This window comes from Ochlerotatus camptorhynchus, unplaced genomic scaffold (genome assembly GCF_037179485.1).
Source record: "Ochlerotatus camptorhynchus isolate MF236.1 unplaced genomic scaffold, CSIRO-AGI_Acam_v1.1 ptg000094l, whole genome shotgun sequence".
Classification (NCBI taxonomy): Eukaryota; Metazoa; Arthropoda; class Insecta; order Diptera; family Culicidae; genus Ochlerotatus; species Ochlerotatus camptorhynchus.
Window position 1 is genome coordinate 2,236,131 of NW_027040584.1, and position 14,333 is coordinate 2,250,463.

At 43.3% G+C, this 14,333-nt stretch overlaps 1 protein-coding gene across 1 annotated transcript in view; it reads left to right on the forward strand.

The window, feature by feature from the left end:
* Positions 1-14,333, forward strand: part of LOC135698754 (glutaredoxin domain-containing cysteine-rich protein CG12206-like) — a 162,830-nt gene that overhangs the window by 32,641 nt on the left and 115,856 nt on the right. The window lies entirely within an intron of this gene.

The following is a 14,333-nucleotide window of genomic DNA, read 5'->3' on the forward strand; positions in this document are numbered from 1 at the left end:
TTAATTTTTAATCATTCGATATGATTAAACTGAGTTTAATGTCAAATTGATTAAATTTCAAGCAAAATGGGAATAGTTCAATTTATCAGTGAAGTCAGCAAATTGAATTTGGCAGCACTGAGCGTCGACGTACACGAACAGCTTATTGACAGATACGCACCGAGATTGGATTGAACTTGAGCTCCAAAAAGCTCCGAATACACGAATATGATCCGTGCCTGTGTAGTGGCAATCGAAGCTCGGCTTCGAAACGACGAATGCACAAGATGCGAAGTGAGGGAGATGAAATGAAGAATTGTAATAAGCCTTTGGGTTGGAAGAGTGCGACACGATGTGGGAACTAGTCAATCGAGCTCGTTCAGACTAGCTCGCTATTTTCTGTTAACGATTTTTAAAGCGGACAGTCGCTGGTGTGGATCGCGGAAGAGTTTGGCTGGCGTCGCCTTTGACAGTGAACAATGGAAGAGGCTTGAAACCTCGACCAGTTCACGACAACGGGGTCAACCAATTGCCACCAAGACAAGATTAGGAGGAGTGTCATCCAAATCAGACGATTTCCGAGGAGTTTTCCACGTCAGCCGTCTGACTGAAGATCGGCAGTGGCACGACTTGGTGAACCATTGACTACTGAGCTTGGAGAATTCTCGAATCAACAACTCGACGGGTACCAGGTGGATTCGAAAGTGGCCTGCTTTGGAGGTGTGATGAAGTTCATTTCCCAAACAGCTATCCTACGCCTTCAAGTAGGCTGAAGAGTTTGGAACGGAAGACTCAAAAGGTGGACGCGTATTTGGAAAAGGGATACGCCCGTATTGCAACGGAGGACGATCTGTGCTCCGAAGATCAAGAGTGACTATGGTGGTAATCAACCCCAAGACACCACAGAAGCTGCGGTTAATTTGGGACGCTGCCGCTCCAGTCAAGTTAATCCCAATTTGCTGACATCACTAACGAGTGTGCACTATCGATTCTGACAGCGACATGTCGCGGTTACTGGGGATATAACCCATGCAACATTATTGCGGTTTTATAGCATTCTACAAGTCTAAGTAATGGTCTACAGAACCCTCATAAAACCTAAATTGTTACTTGGGAAGGGAAATGTATCATCACTACAAGATCGTGAAGAGAGACTAGAAGTCACAGATGTTTCTGTGCCGAAGAGACCCCTCCGAAGAACCAGTCATCTATGTAATGAATGTGGGAATTTTTGGAGCTGCCTGTTCTCCATGCACAGCTCAGTGCATTCAATCTCTTAATGCGAAAGAGCATGAACTAGAATTCCCGAAGCAATCAATAATTTCCACAATGTGGACGATTTTTTGGATAGCAGAGATACTGTGGAGGAGGTCATTTGTTTGACCTAGGATGTCCGATACGACTATTACGAAACTTTATGATAAATTTCCGATAAGTACTTGAAGGACTGGGGGAGCGAAATACCGCGAAGGAGAGTTTGGAGGAGTCAAACGTTGCTGAATCAGTCCTGGGTATCCGTTGGTTGCCACAATCAGACGTGCTGACGTTCTCTGGCAACAGCAGATAGTTTGTTAGAGGGTTCAGTTCGTCCCACGAAGCGCAAAATCTTGAGAACGGTTATGAGTCTGTACGACCCAGTCAGATTTCTTGCCACGGACGTGATCCAAGGGAAAATCATCATTCAAGACTTGCGGCAAGCCAACTGGGACTGGGATGACGTGATAGATGTCGTGACTTTCGGAGATTAAAAGCGGTGGTTGCCAAAGCTGAACGATGTCCGTATTCCAAGGTCGTATTTTAGAGACACTGTTCCAGAACTTCATACGTTTGTCGATGGAAGCATCCCTGCATACGCCTGCGTAGTTTACATTCCCTTTATCAACGCCAGTCAACCGCATTGTGCACCGCTAGGAGCGAAAACCAAGGTCGTTCAAAGCAAAACATTATCATTCCCAAGACTTGAATTGCAAGCTACCATCCTGGGAACCCGGTTGGCACAGTTCATCTAGGAGAACCATCAGCTTCCCATTCATCAACGGTCCTTCACTGGATCAATTCCGATTCCCGTAGATATCGACCGTACGTTTCTTGCAGAATCGGACAGATTTTGACATAGACCAACCCAAGCGAATGGAAGAAGTTACCAACGATACAGAACGTAGCGGACAAGGCAACAAAGAGGAGCAACGGGCCGTGCTTTGATCCTGATCATCCATGGTATCGAGGTCCACAGTTCCCCATGTGCACCCCATAGCAAAGAGTTTTGGTCAGAGCAAAATTGGAGAGGAACAGATCTAGAAGAATTACGAATGGTACTCGTTAACCGACGGGTAAACAGACAGCTTTGGATCGATGTGAAACATTTCTCGAGATGGAAACGTTCTCAAATTCGGAGGAGTGAGGAGCGAAGATACGGCGTTTGAAACACCGATAGAATCCGAACTACTGCGCAAAGCGGAAGTTAAGCTGTGGAAGATGGTCCAGCTGGAGACGTATTCTGAGGTGCTAGCTGACATTCTTCAAAGCCTTCGGGGGCGGTGTCGGTATCGATCCTGTCAGTTTTTATCGATGTAAAGGGATTGGTGCGAATGGATGGTCGTATCGGAGGTGCCCCCAACCTGCCGATTGAAGCTAAGTATCCCGTTATACTAGCTCCGAACCATCCAGTAACCTTTCTTTTCGTAGATTTCTACCACCGTCGATGTTTCCACCGTATCCAGGAGACGTTGCTGAATGTTGCCGCTACATGTCAGATGTGCAAGGTTTACAACGCATCGCTGGGATTGCCGAAGATGGGCCCACTACCGCGGGCTAGGCTGGAAGCATTTCCTCGCCCGTTCACATACACCGGGCTGGACTAATTCGGTCCAGTGACAGTCAAAGTCGGCCGCAAACAAGTTAAGACGTGGGTCGCCTTATTCACGTGCCTGACAACTCCAGCTATACACTTAGAAGTTTCCCTGCAAGATGTGCATCCGTAGATTCATCACCAGAAGAGGTGCCCCATTCGAAATATACTCCGTAACGGCACCAACTTCCGTCACTCTCGAGTCCCTTTGAATCTCGAAGGGGATTACAGTAAGGTGATGGACTTTCGTGTCTGCTATTCAACATCGCGCTAGAAGGTGTGATCAGAAGAGCTGGGATAGACACGAGTGGCACGATCTTCAGAAAGTCAATCCAGCTTCTTGGCTTCTCCGATGACATCGACATCACGGCACGGAACTTTGAGACGATGGCGGAAACGTACATCAGACTGAAGGCTGAAGCTAGGTGGATTGGACTTGTCTTCAACGCATCGAAGACAAAATACATGAAAGGAAGAGGTTCTTGGGAAGACAATGTTAGCCTCCCACCCCCCGAGTTCAGATTGACGGTGACGAAATCGAGGTGATCGATGAGCTCATGTATTTGGGCTCACTGGTGACCGCCGAAAATGATACCAGCAGAGAAATTCAAAGACGCATTATGGCAGGGAATCGTGCCTACTTTGCACTCCGGAGGACGCTCCGGTCGAAATAAATTCGCCGCCCCACGTGGTTGACTATCTACAAGACGCTTATTAGACCGGTGGTTTTCTACGGCCACGAGACCTGGACTATGCTCGTGGAGGACCAACGCGCCCTTGGTGTCTTCGATCGGAAGGTGTTGCGTACCATCTACGGTGGAGTGCAGATGGATGACGGAACGTGGAGGAGGCGAATGAACCACGAATTGCACCAGCTGCTGGGAGAACCATCCATCGTCCATATTGCAAAAATTGGGCGACTACGGCGGGCTGGGCATGTCGTAAGACGACCCAGTGAAAATGGTTCTCGACAGCGACCCAACAGGAACAAGAAGAAGAGGCGCGCAGTGGGCAAGGTGGATCGACCAAGTAGAAGACGATCTGCGGACCCTTCACAGACTACGCGGCTGACGAAGTGTGGCCATGGATCGAGTAGGGTGGAGACGACTTCTTCGGACAGTAGAGGACAACAAGGTCTTAGCCTGATTGGTAAGGTAAGGTAACCAACTTCGGCTACAAGACCAAATCCAGCAATGTGCCGAAACGTTCTCCAATCCTCCAGCGGCCCCACACACGGGTGGGGAGTGGGATCGGTCAAGGTCGCTATCGAATCAATACCCGATGATGAAATCTTCGAGACAACCGAGAGTATGATCAACTCAAGACCTTTGACATACATCTCGCTGGATAACGCCGGTCAAGAAGCGCTGACACCAAACCATTTTCTTTGGGTAGCTCGAATGGTGTTAAGCAACCACCTAAGAAACCTACGAAGGCCACTGATTGTCTACGCAGCAGCTGGAATCTGGCACAACACATTCTAGATGGATTTTGGAAGAGATGGTTACACGAGTACCTTCCAACAATCGCCAGGCGAACCAAATGGTTCCGTGATACCAAACCAATTGAAGTAGGCGACTTGAGTTTTCATACATGGATACGAGGTCAGGTCGTCGAGGTTATCCGTGGAAAGAATGGGGCTACCAGGCGGGACTTGGTTCGTACGGAAGCAGGGTTCATCCGCCGTCTAGCAGTGAAGCTCGCCGTCATCGAGGTAGGTGAGGATGGTAAGGTCGAGGCAAGTGGTGAGAACCAGAGTTAACCTGACCGGGGAATTTTGGTACTGCTACGATCCATCAGCAGTCCCCTTGAACTCGTAATAGACGGACGAGCGAGGATGCTGGCAGCCCTACTACCTCTTGTCATCGTTACAGCCGATAGCGCAACTGTCAGTCATTGAAGATAGCAAAACGAACCCTCCCTCTTCAACTGGAGAGTTTGGTAGAGAGCGATGATCAACCCGATTCGTACTCGCTTTCTACTCTATATACAATTTTCACACTGCAGTACTCTAACGGACCTATCAACTCTATACTTTCATCTCCTCATCTATCGTATAAAAATGACCACTTTAGTCTGTTATTTGAAATTAGCATACATTTACTTATCATTTGTAACTTTTGAATATTCCTAATTAAAATCTACTTAAAGTAATAAATATATACAGCTTAAAGCTAGTGAAAACTTAGCTAAAGAGGAGTGCATCGGCAACAAAGGTAGTCCTGGCAAAAATCCATTTATGTATATTTCGCTAAAATTATGACGAAGAAACTTGGTGTCTTCAGCAAAGTTTCATAAAATCCATTGTTCTACAACTTTACCCAAGACATAAACATATTATCTTGTGATTACAGGTTTGCTAAGTGTAATACTAGCTTGGTAAAAATTGATATGGATAATTCAGAAGATGCAGAATTACATTTCATGAAGCTAACCTAAAAGCTAAAACAGCGAGAAAAGGGTTTTGACCGTCTTTTTTTCAGAATGGTCCCAATGTGCGTTGGTCCCCGGTCCATGAGTTGATGGGTCGATAAGTGTGAGAGCTGCCTCCCTGGCGTCGGTTGCATCGGTCCTCAGTACGGAAACCAAGATCGACGGAAAATAGACCAAGGTGTTTGTGAGAGCAACTTTTCAAAAATCTCGGATTTTCTCTATGAAATTGGAGCATTAAAGTTCAAATTGACGATACTACGGCATGGTGCATAGGAAAATCGAGAATAATTCTAGATTAGCATATTGTCCTCGATGGAGCTTACCATCATAAGTATTTAGAACCAGGTTGACGGTTGTTATTGTCAAAATATTAATCAGCACTTCCCATAGATGCCTGTTGCTATGACTTTCCATGATCACCTTGTGCTAGACGACTGGTACCCGGAATAAAATCATAATCACTTGGCCAACTTGTTCCAATTTTCCGTGGACCATAATTTCGCACGTGTTTCTACTTATTGTGGAAATTTCAGTCAATTTCAAAGTTAAATTAAAAAAATTATACCCATGTAAACATTGCTATTCTTATGCCTGTTCGTGAAACTAACAGAGCACAAAGCGCGATAGGCCCTCACCAAAAGCAAGGCAGGTGGTGTTCATTCGAAACGCCATTAACTTTTCGGTGTTAACTCGGATTCACATCCGGTCTTGAGTGAAGTTGTTTCCAATACTCCAAATGTCCTACATTTTGTATACGAAGAAAATCGACCAACTACAGCGCCACCTACAGCCGCAAATCCGAAAGTGGCTCGTTCCCCCATTGAGCGAGGGGTTCCCTTGAATCAAATGACTTCAAATTTTGGCAGGGTGTTTTTGTCCTCCCCAACTATTATTCTAGGGGGTTGCGTTTGAAATTCCAGGATTGACCTATTTTGAAACACTCTAATGTCTGATAACAACGATACCTCAGTGAGGAGAAATGCACGCCACATGGCAGCTATCAACGGGTATATCAATTATACCTATTTTAAATGAGCAAGTGTTGACATCGTAAACTTACGTCCCACCTCGTTTAAGCAATCAAAGATATCGTAGAAGTTTTATGATAACAGTTCCTAATTTCATTTTAACGTTATCACTGTTGGATGTCTACTATCACAGATATCAGCAATTAAGACCGTAGAAATGATTTCAAACTGGTTTAAAACGACGCTCCAGATTAACTTGTCCAGCCCAGTATCCAAATGCGGAACCACCTTTCAGTCTTATCATCAATCACAATCAATCAATTTTGAACCCGCGCAGCACTCTGCGCTTCTACTGGATCGCGCCGCGCCTTCGTCGACCGACGAACGGTCGTGATTGATGATCATTGCCGCTCTGATAGATGAAACGATTAAGGCCTCTTTCACGCCAAGTACGGTATTCTTACCCGAATCAAACAAACAGGCACTTGCCCAAAAGGGTCCTCAGATAGCCTAGTCAGTAATGGCACGGTATTACCAGGTGGCGGGTTCGATTCCTGGTTTCGGTCGAGGAAATTTTCTCGACTTCCCTAAGCATAGAGTGTCATTGTGCTTGCCAGAAAAATCTACAAATTCATGCATTGGTTGGAATAGAAGGACTGTCGAAGTTCTTAACACTAACCAAATGCACCTAAATTGCCGTAAACATCGACATAGATATCGAAATCATCGCGTAAAATTTACGTTATTTTCTTTTCCATCCGGGCAAGGCAAAGTACTTCACCCGTTTCCGGAGATGAATACTTTAATTGATAAAACATTACATTCATTAATCGCTCACCGCAGGCGATAGGCCTGGCCTGAGGAAGATAGCTCTTCTAACGGGAAAACGCCGTCCGCGCCCTGCCTGTAATCACCTGGTCGAAGCGGTTGAACAATTTTTTTTTTGCGCTCCTAAATTGAACCTGCCCGGAGAAGACCCGGATAGCTCAAGTTAGCAGGGAAGGAATTCAATTTCCAGTGCGGCTAACTCGGTTATTTGAAAATTGGAACTGATTCGCATGTGCCAATTTTTCCACCCATCGGCAAAAAGTTCAATCTAGCGGTTCGTTCGAAAGCTCGGCCGTTTGCAACCTACAGCTTGATCGTGTGACGCGACGACGGGCCGAGCAAAACAATGTGCAAGCAAGTGTATCGAACGTTGAACAACACATGCGCGGCTTGCGGTTTGTCGGTGTTGTTGTTGTTGTTGTTATTGTTTTGATTTGACGGAGTTTTCGTTTTCCTTTGCATTTCCCTCCATGTGCTGCGCCGATCAATGCACTGACCAGTAGCGGTAGGCTTACAGGCTGGGGAAAAACGAACAAGTGCTAATCGGTCGCTTTACGGTTTTGCTGCCAGATAGTGTTAAGCGATTGTGATTTAATTTACATTGTTCGTTGGTTTTTGCTTTGCCTGATTTTTTTTTCTTTTTCTGAGTTGCATTAATTCTTCTACACCCTAAATTTAAATCGCTGAAAATCAGCTAAATTTTGCTGATTTTGGTTTTGACCAACACACCAAATTTTGGAATGCTTTACTGAAAATCAGCTAACACAAAGTTCATTAAAAAAAAACTGAAATGCTGTAAACCAGCAAAGAATTTTCAAAATGCTAGTCACTGTCGTTGGTGTGCTGTGACATAGTTATAGAGCAGTTCCAGTTTGCTTCTCAGAATTCCATGAACTTTAGCAACGATTGGCAAGACGTCAACTCTCGACAGTGATGCCGTTTTATATTATGTCGATTGTATCCTTCTTGTCAACGTTTGTCCTAAAGAGCCGAATAGTGTGCCATGCTGTGTTTCGGCACAGTTTGCAGAGTAGATTACCCCTTGTTTGTAACGGAGTATTTATTTCCAACCGGTGGAAACTAACGATTTTAAACTGGCTCACTACTTGACTAGCCTATTGGTCCCAAGTACATCTATAAGCATACCCCATTCTAGTCTAAATTCTAGTACTACACTATGTTTGTTTTGATTCGCTATGAAATTTACACAGATAAAATTAGGGGTTCGCAGATCTTCCTATGTTTCGAGGGGTGCATTGATTAGCTTGGGACCGAAGATAGTACCAGAGTTCAGCCAAAAAGTTGAGCACATTTCTTCGGGACCTTCTGGTTTTAGAGTTACCTGTATGGTAGTACCGTCCGGAGGATCCGTCTGCGAGCAGGTTACCGTTCATTCTGTGCCTCTAAGCAACCGAACAGGGCGATGAAGCAGAATCTAGCGGCCATAACACGCGCCCGGAAGTTGTACGACCGGGTTCCGACGAAGTACAGAGGATGCCTTCTCATGGACGACGAAACCTATGTCAAGATGGATTTCAGGCAGGTTCCCGGACAAAAGTTTTATCTGGCTACAGCACGGGGTGATGGAAATTCAAGTTTGTTTTTGACGATAAAAAGGTGTGCAAGATCAATTTTCTTTTCTCGTCTTCCATCTAGTACATTTTTTTACATACTGCACGTATCAAGACGAAACTATCACCACTGAAACAGGTGTACTTTCAAAACAAATCGCTGTCAAAACATTTGAAATCCGACCACTAGAGGCACTACTATGGAATAAATAAAGTGTTCAGATTCTAAGTGGACCAGACTTTATTGTTGATCCCATGAAATCAAGAGCAAATTTTCATTATGTCGTAAGTAACATTCGCACCGATCCGAGAAAAATAAAGTTTTGTTTTGATGACCGAAAAGTTATTCCTATTTCCAATTAAACACATATATTCTCATAGTGATAGCAATGTTTAACATATTTAGCCGGATTTTAATCATACAAAGGCAAATCGCTAGCTTTCATGCTAAGAAATACTGGTTTTTGAGTCAAAAGTTATTATACGTCGTTTGGTGGCCCCTATTGTTACATAAGTCAAAGTGTATTTACCAGGATATTCGGGAGAATTATCAATTACGTCTCCTTACGTGCAGCCCATTCATCATTTTAGGACCACCGAAATCATCTTAGCAAAAAACAGTTCGATTTATTCACTTTAATAATGAGAAAGCGAAACGACGAAACTACACTTTTCACGGGTTTCTCAGTGCTGTTACTTAAGGCAAACGGCATCTCCATAGAAATCGGGTGACTTAAGTAAAATCGAAAACTATTTTGATCGGAAGGTTATTACGTCAAAAAGCAATTCGACTGGTAAATAAATTTAAAAATGGGATGTGATCCTATATTCGGACAGTATATAGTGTAATAGCAGGAGCATCGATTGACACTGATAGCTCGACTTTGTTTACCTTTGTTACATTCGACGTAATGAAAATTTGCTCTTGAAATAATATGACAACCGTACTCACACCAGCACGCATTTCGAAGCTGTCAAATTGACATCTGTCACTATGACCGATGAGAAATCGTTGAAAAATATCAACAAACAGGTATAGAAGAAAACGAGCTCATGCCCTCGATTAAATTCAGATTCCGCAGCAGCATAAAACCATATATGCTATAGGTAGGCGCCGAAAGATGCTAATCCGAGAGAGAGATGTGTACCGTGCCTTGTTTGATGTTCGCGGTTTTATGATTTGTGTATGTTTGCTTTCCGAGCACCTGTGTTTACACGGTTCGATTTTTATGTAACACTACACTACTTATTTTACTCGCGCTAGCGCTGAAGGCAGCGAATACGAGAGCACGTTGGGTGCACTTCAAAGTCTTAATCACTCTCGTCTTGCTGGCGAACGAAGATATCAAGCATACATGTATGCATCATGTTCATCCCATCATAACTCAAAGCTTGCTAGGCTGGCGAGCGGTGGCTGAAGCTGAGTGCCTTTCGTCAAGTTCTTCTCGAAAAAAAATATCGACAAACAACTTGGTGGCCATTCGACCGGCCTAATTAATCGCACACTGAGTCGATGTTTGGCTGGTTTCAAGAGCTTCGTCGTCGTCGTCGTCATCGTCGTCGTCGTCGTCGTAGTCTAACGGATAAGAGGGGCCGGTTTGGATGTGTTTTGGTGTCGGTCGCGGAAAAAGTATGTGGAAAATCTGTGTCAACCGAGTTGATCGCAACCAGTTCTTTCTACATCCTATGCCGTGCGCGATACGACGGGTTGTGAAAACTGTTGAGAGTCTTGTTCTCTTGAACGGATATGTGTCAACATGGTGGGAAGTTGGGCGGATGTTGTGGAACTTATCGGTTGCTTCATAATTAGTTGACGAGTTTTGCTACTCTCGTGCCTGATCTTTTTGAAGCAACGGTTGACCATGGTTAGACATGGTGGAGAGTACGAGTACCTTTACCGGATTGATTGGATGGTCAAAAATGTGATTATTGAATTCTCGATTACTGTTTCAAAGGGACGAATCTGCTTTTGTAAACAATGCATTTGATAGTCGATTTGGCGTAACTGGTAGCTCAGTCACGCATACTAACACTACCATCAGAAAGGGGAAATTTTCCCCTATCTGATAGTGGTGTTAGTATGCGTGGGCAAACGACCAGTTACGCAAAATCGACGATCTAATGCATTGGTTACAAAAGCTGATACGTTCCTTCGAAAAAGTAATCGAGAATTCTCGATTACAGTTTCAATGGGACGCATGTGCTTCTGTAAATATAGATTCAAACGTCAATATGTCGGAACTCTTAGCACTTCCAAGAAAGAGAGAAGGATTAGTAATTTTCCATTCAATTCCACTACCTTATTTGCTTATCCTTGACAGATACGCGTATTTTGCCTACAGTGTGCACAGTTCTTCAGTGTCAAGGATAAGCAAATAAGGTAGTGGGATGTAAATTACTAATCCTTCTCTATTTCTTTATAAACTTCAAAGAAGTTTATAGATCTTTAGGGAAGTTACTTGAACTTTGGAGCACTTTAAGCAAGTTTCCAGCACTTCCGGAAAGGCTTTGAGAACTTTATGAATTTACAAGAACGTTCAAGAGGTTTTGACAATTTATGAAAGTTCCAAGAATTTCAAGGAAGTTTGGAGAACTTTGGAAAACTGTGAGGAAGTTCAGTGCTCTTTAAAGGTATGGTTCGATAGCTTCCATAGATATCAATAAATTTTCAAATACTTTCAAGGAAGTTCCATTAACTTCTGAAAATATACTATACAGATGGTGCCAAAAATTCAGGGAATTTTCCAATTTTTTAAGGAAGTTACGGAAGAGAGATAACTTCAGAGCAGAGTTACTATCACGAACGTTTTGAAAACTTTAGGGCAGTTCAACTAATTTTAGAACAGTAGTGGAAACCTTCTAAAAGTTTCGAAAATTTCAGCGAAGCTTAATGAAGTTCAGGAAAGTTTAGAGAACTCCAGAAAAAATTTCGAAAACATCACCGAAGTTCCAAGAAATTCATGGAAGTCCAGAGGACTTCACGGAGTTTAAAAGATCTTCAATGAAATTTCATTAAGCTCAAGGCAGTTTGAAGAACATCATCAGGAGAATTGTGAGAACTTAAGCAAAGTTTCGAAAGCTTCAGGAAATATTCAAAAACTTCTTATAGAAATTACGAGAATGGCAAGTAAATTCCGAGAATTTCAGAGAAGTTCCATCATCGTTTTCATGAAAGATAGTCAGGAAGTTCCGAGAACTTGGGGTTTCATTAAATTCAAAGAACATGAAAGAACTTTCAAGAAGTTCTGATAGATTTGGGTATATCTAGAGAAATTAAAGGAAGTCCAGGAAACTTCACAGATAAATTGACGAACATTGTGGGAATATTAATAAAAAGTTCCAAAAGCTTCAAGAAGCATGCAGATCTTAAGGGCAGTTCCGATATCTTCAGGGAAGTTCCAAGATTTTAAGGAATGACCAATCTGTTGGGGAAATTTAAAGATCTGTAATGGTGAGTTCCATTAGCGGCGCCGGTGGTGTAGTGGTGAGCGTGATTGCCTCTCACCCCAAAAGGCCTGGGTTCAATCCCAGCCAGTGCCGCCGGGATTTTCGGAGGCATAAAATCACTGATCATGCCTTCCTTCGGAAGGGAAGAAAAGCCGTTAGTCCCCGGTCCATGAGTTGATGGGTCGATAGGTAGCGTCCAGGTGTAGGAGCTGCCTCCCTGGCGTCGGTAGCATTGGTACTCAGTACGGAAAACAAAATCAAGGAAAAAAAAGGGTGAGTTCCGATGAATAGGACAGTTTTATGAACTTCAGGAAAATTACGAGAACCTTTAAAAAGTTGCGGGAATTTAAGGGATGTTCAGAGAACTCCAGAGAATTTCCGAAAACTTCCGAAATACATCGAGAATTTGATAGACGAATAAAGAACTAAAGGGATGTTTTAAGATTTTCAAGTCATTTTCATTTATGTTAGAGAACCAAGAGCATTATAGAGCATCAAATAACCTCAGGGCAGTTCCATTAACTTCAAATAAATTGCAGGAACTTTAAAGTTGTTCCGGGAACCTCAGCAAATTATCGAGAACTTCGGCAATGTTCCAGTTCCAAGAGCGTCAGGAAATTCGCGGAAAATCAGAAGAACGTGCGAAAAGTTCCGGAAATTTCCGTATACTTCAGAGCAGCTTCGAGAACTTTAGAAAAATCACGGCAGCTTCAGCGTAGATCAGACAACTAAAAGGCAGATCCATTAGCTTCAGACGGTTGTAGGATAAAAGGTCAAACGGCACAAGGTCGTAGCACAAAAGGTCGAATGGACAAAAGGTCTAAACAAAAGATCGAAGGGACAAAAGATCGAATGGAGCAGTTCCACGCCAAATGATGAATCGGAAAGACTCGACCTTTTTCGATTTGCATCCACAGTCGTTCTAACTACATTTCTAATCATTTATAAAACTGACATATACACCGCGAAAAAAAGGTAGATCAACTTTTAAGATTTAATAAAAATAGTGAGCATCCCTATTATAAATTGACTTTCAATAAAACTAATCTACGGTTCCGATTTCAACGATTCCAACTTCTTGAGTTGCTTGACCGATAGCTGAAGTTTGATTTCATCGAAAATATTCTGCGGTATGTTTTCTGAAAGAGTTTAAGAAATGCATTATTCTTTGTAAGGTTAGGAAGCCGTCGAAGAAGCTCACCGTTGTAGCGATACATCAGATTGGTTCGATCAAATATGTTGCCTGACTCGGCCTCCAGGTAGAGCCTACCTGTACAGTCGGAATCGAATCAGTTCAATCGATGGTCGTTGGAGCAACTTCCATCTATAAGATGTACCAGTTACCCAAGGTGCCACAAAAGCTTGGTCTGTCCGGTCTCGCTGGCGTCATGCCTCAGACTATTTCGCAGGTACGTCCCCGGTCCAATGGTAAATTGGTACGCCCCTCGCGCGCCGCTAGCACGCCTCTAGTGTTGGGAATCGAAAATCTTTGACAGTGGTTTGTTTACACTTCTATAGAGAACAATTGTAGCAAGTTTCATCAAAGTAGTCGATCGCGTTCAGAAATAACGTCAAATGGAACTCGAAAGAAGAAAAAATATTCTGCACAAACACCTCTGGAAAATCCGGAGTGGTCCAGTTCCAAGCTGGTTAAAGTGCTGAAGATGCCGAAAACGAGTGCTCAAAACCTACAAGGAAACCCTGAGTAAGGAAAAGAATCAGCGGACCTACGAAAAACTGGACCCAGGGATCGTCAGCTGTGCAGCAAGGTGTTGAGGTGCGTTAAAGCAAAGATATTTAATTAACAAGATATCCCACTAATCAATTCCTCGAACAAGGCTATGGATACACCACCCTTATGTGATCGCAGTGCCATCTAGTGAGTGCACATTTAAACTGCCAATTTCACCACCAGGGCTCAATAAATGGGAGGTGTCAGTATGACATATGCCAGCGCAGACCTTGATGATCAGCCGAGGGAAGAGGATGATCGATGTCATCATCATTATATTGCGATAGCAAGATTCTCACTTCGTTATGATTGCATAGATTTTCAATCATTACTACGTTATACGCATCAGAAACGCCTGAGAAAACAATCACAAATCCAAGCTCACATCATGATGGGCTTGTAATATGTTTTGCTTTCGAGTGAACGAGTTTCCAATATCACCACCGGTACCAGTAAGATGCAAATGCAGATACGTCCCTTCGAAAAAGTAATCGAGAACTTATGATTTATGAAGCAGTTGCTCAACA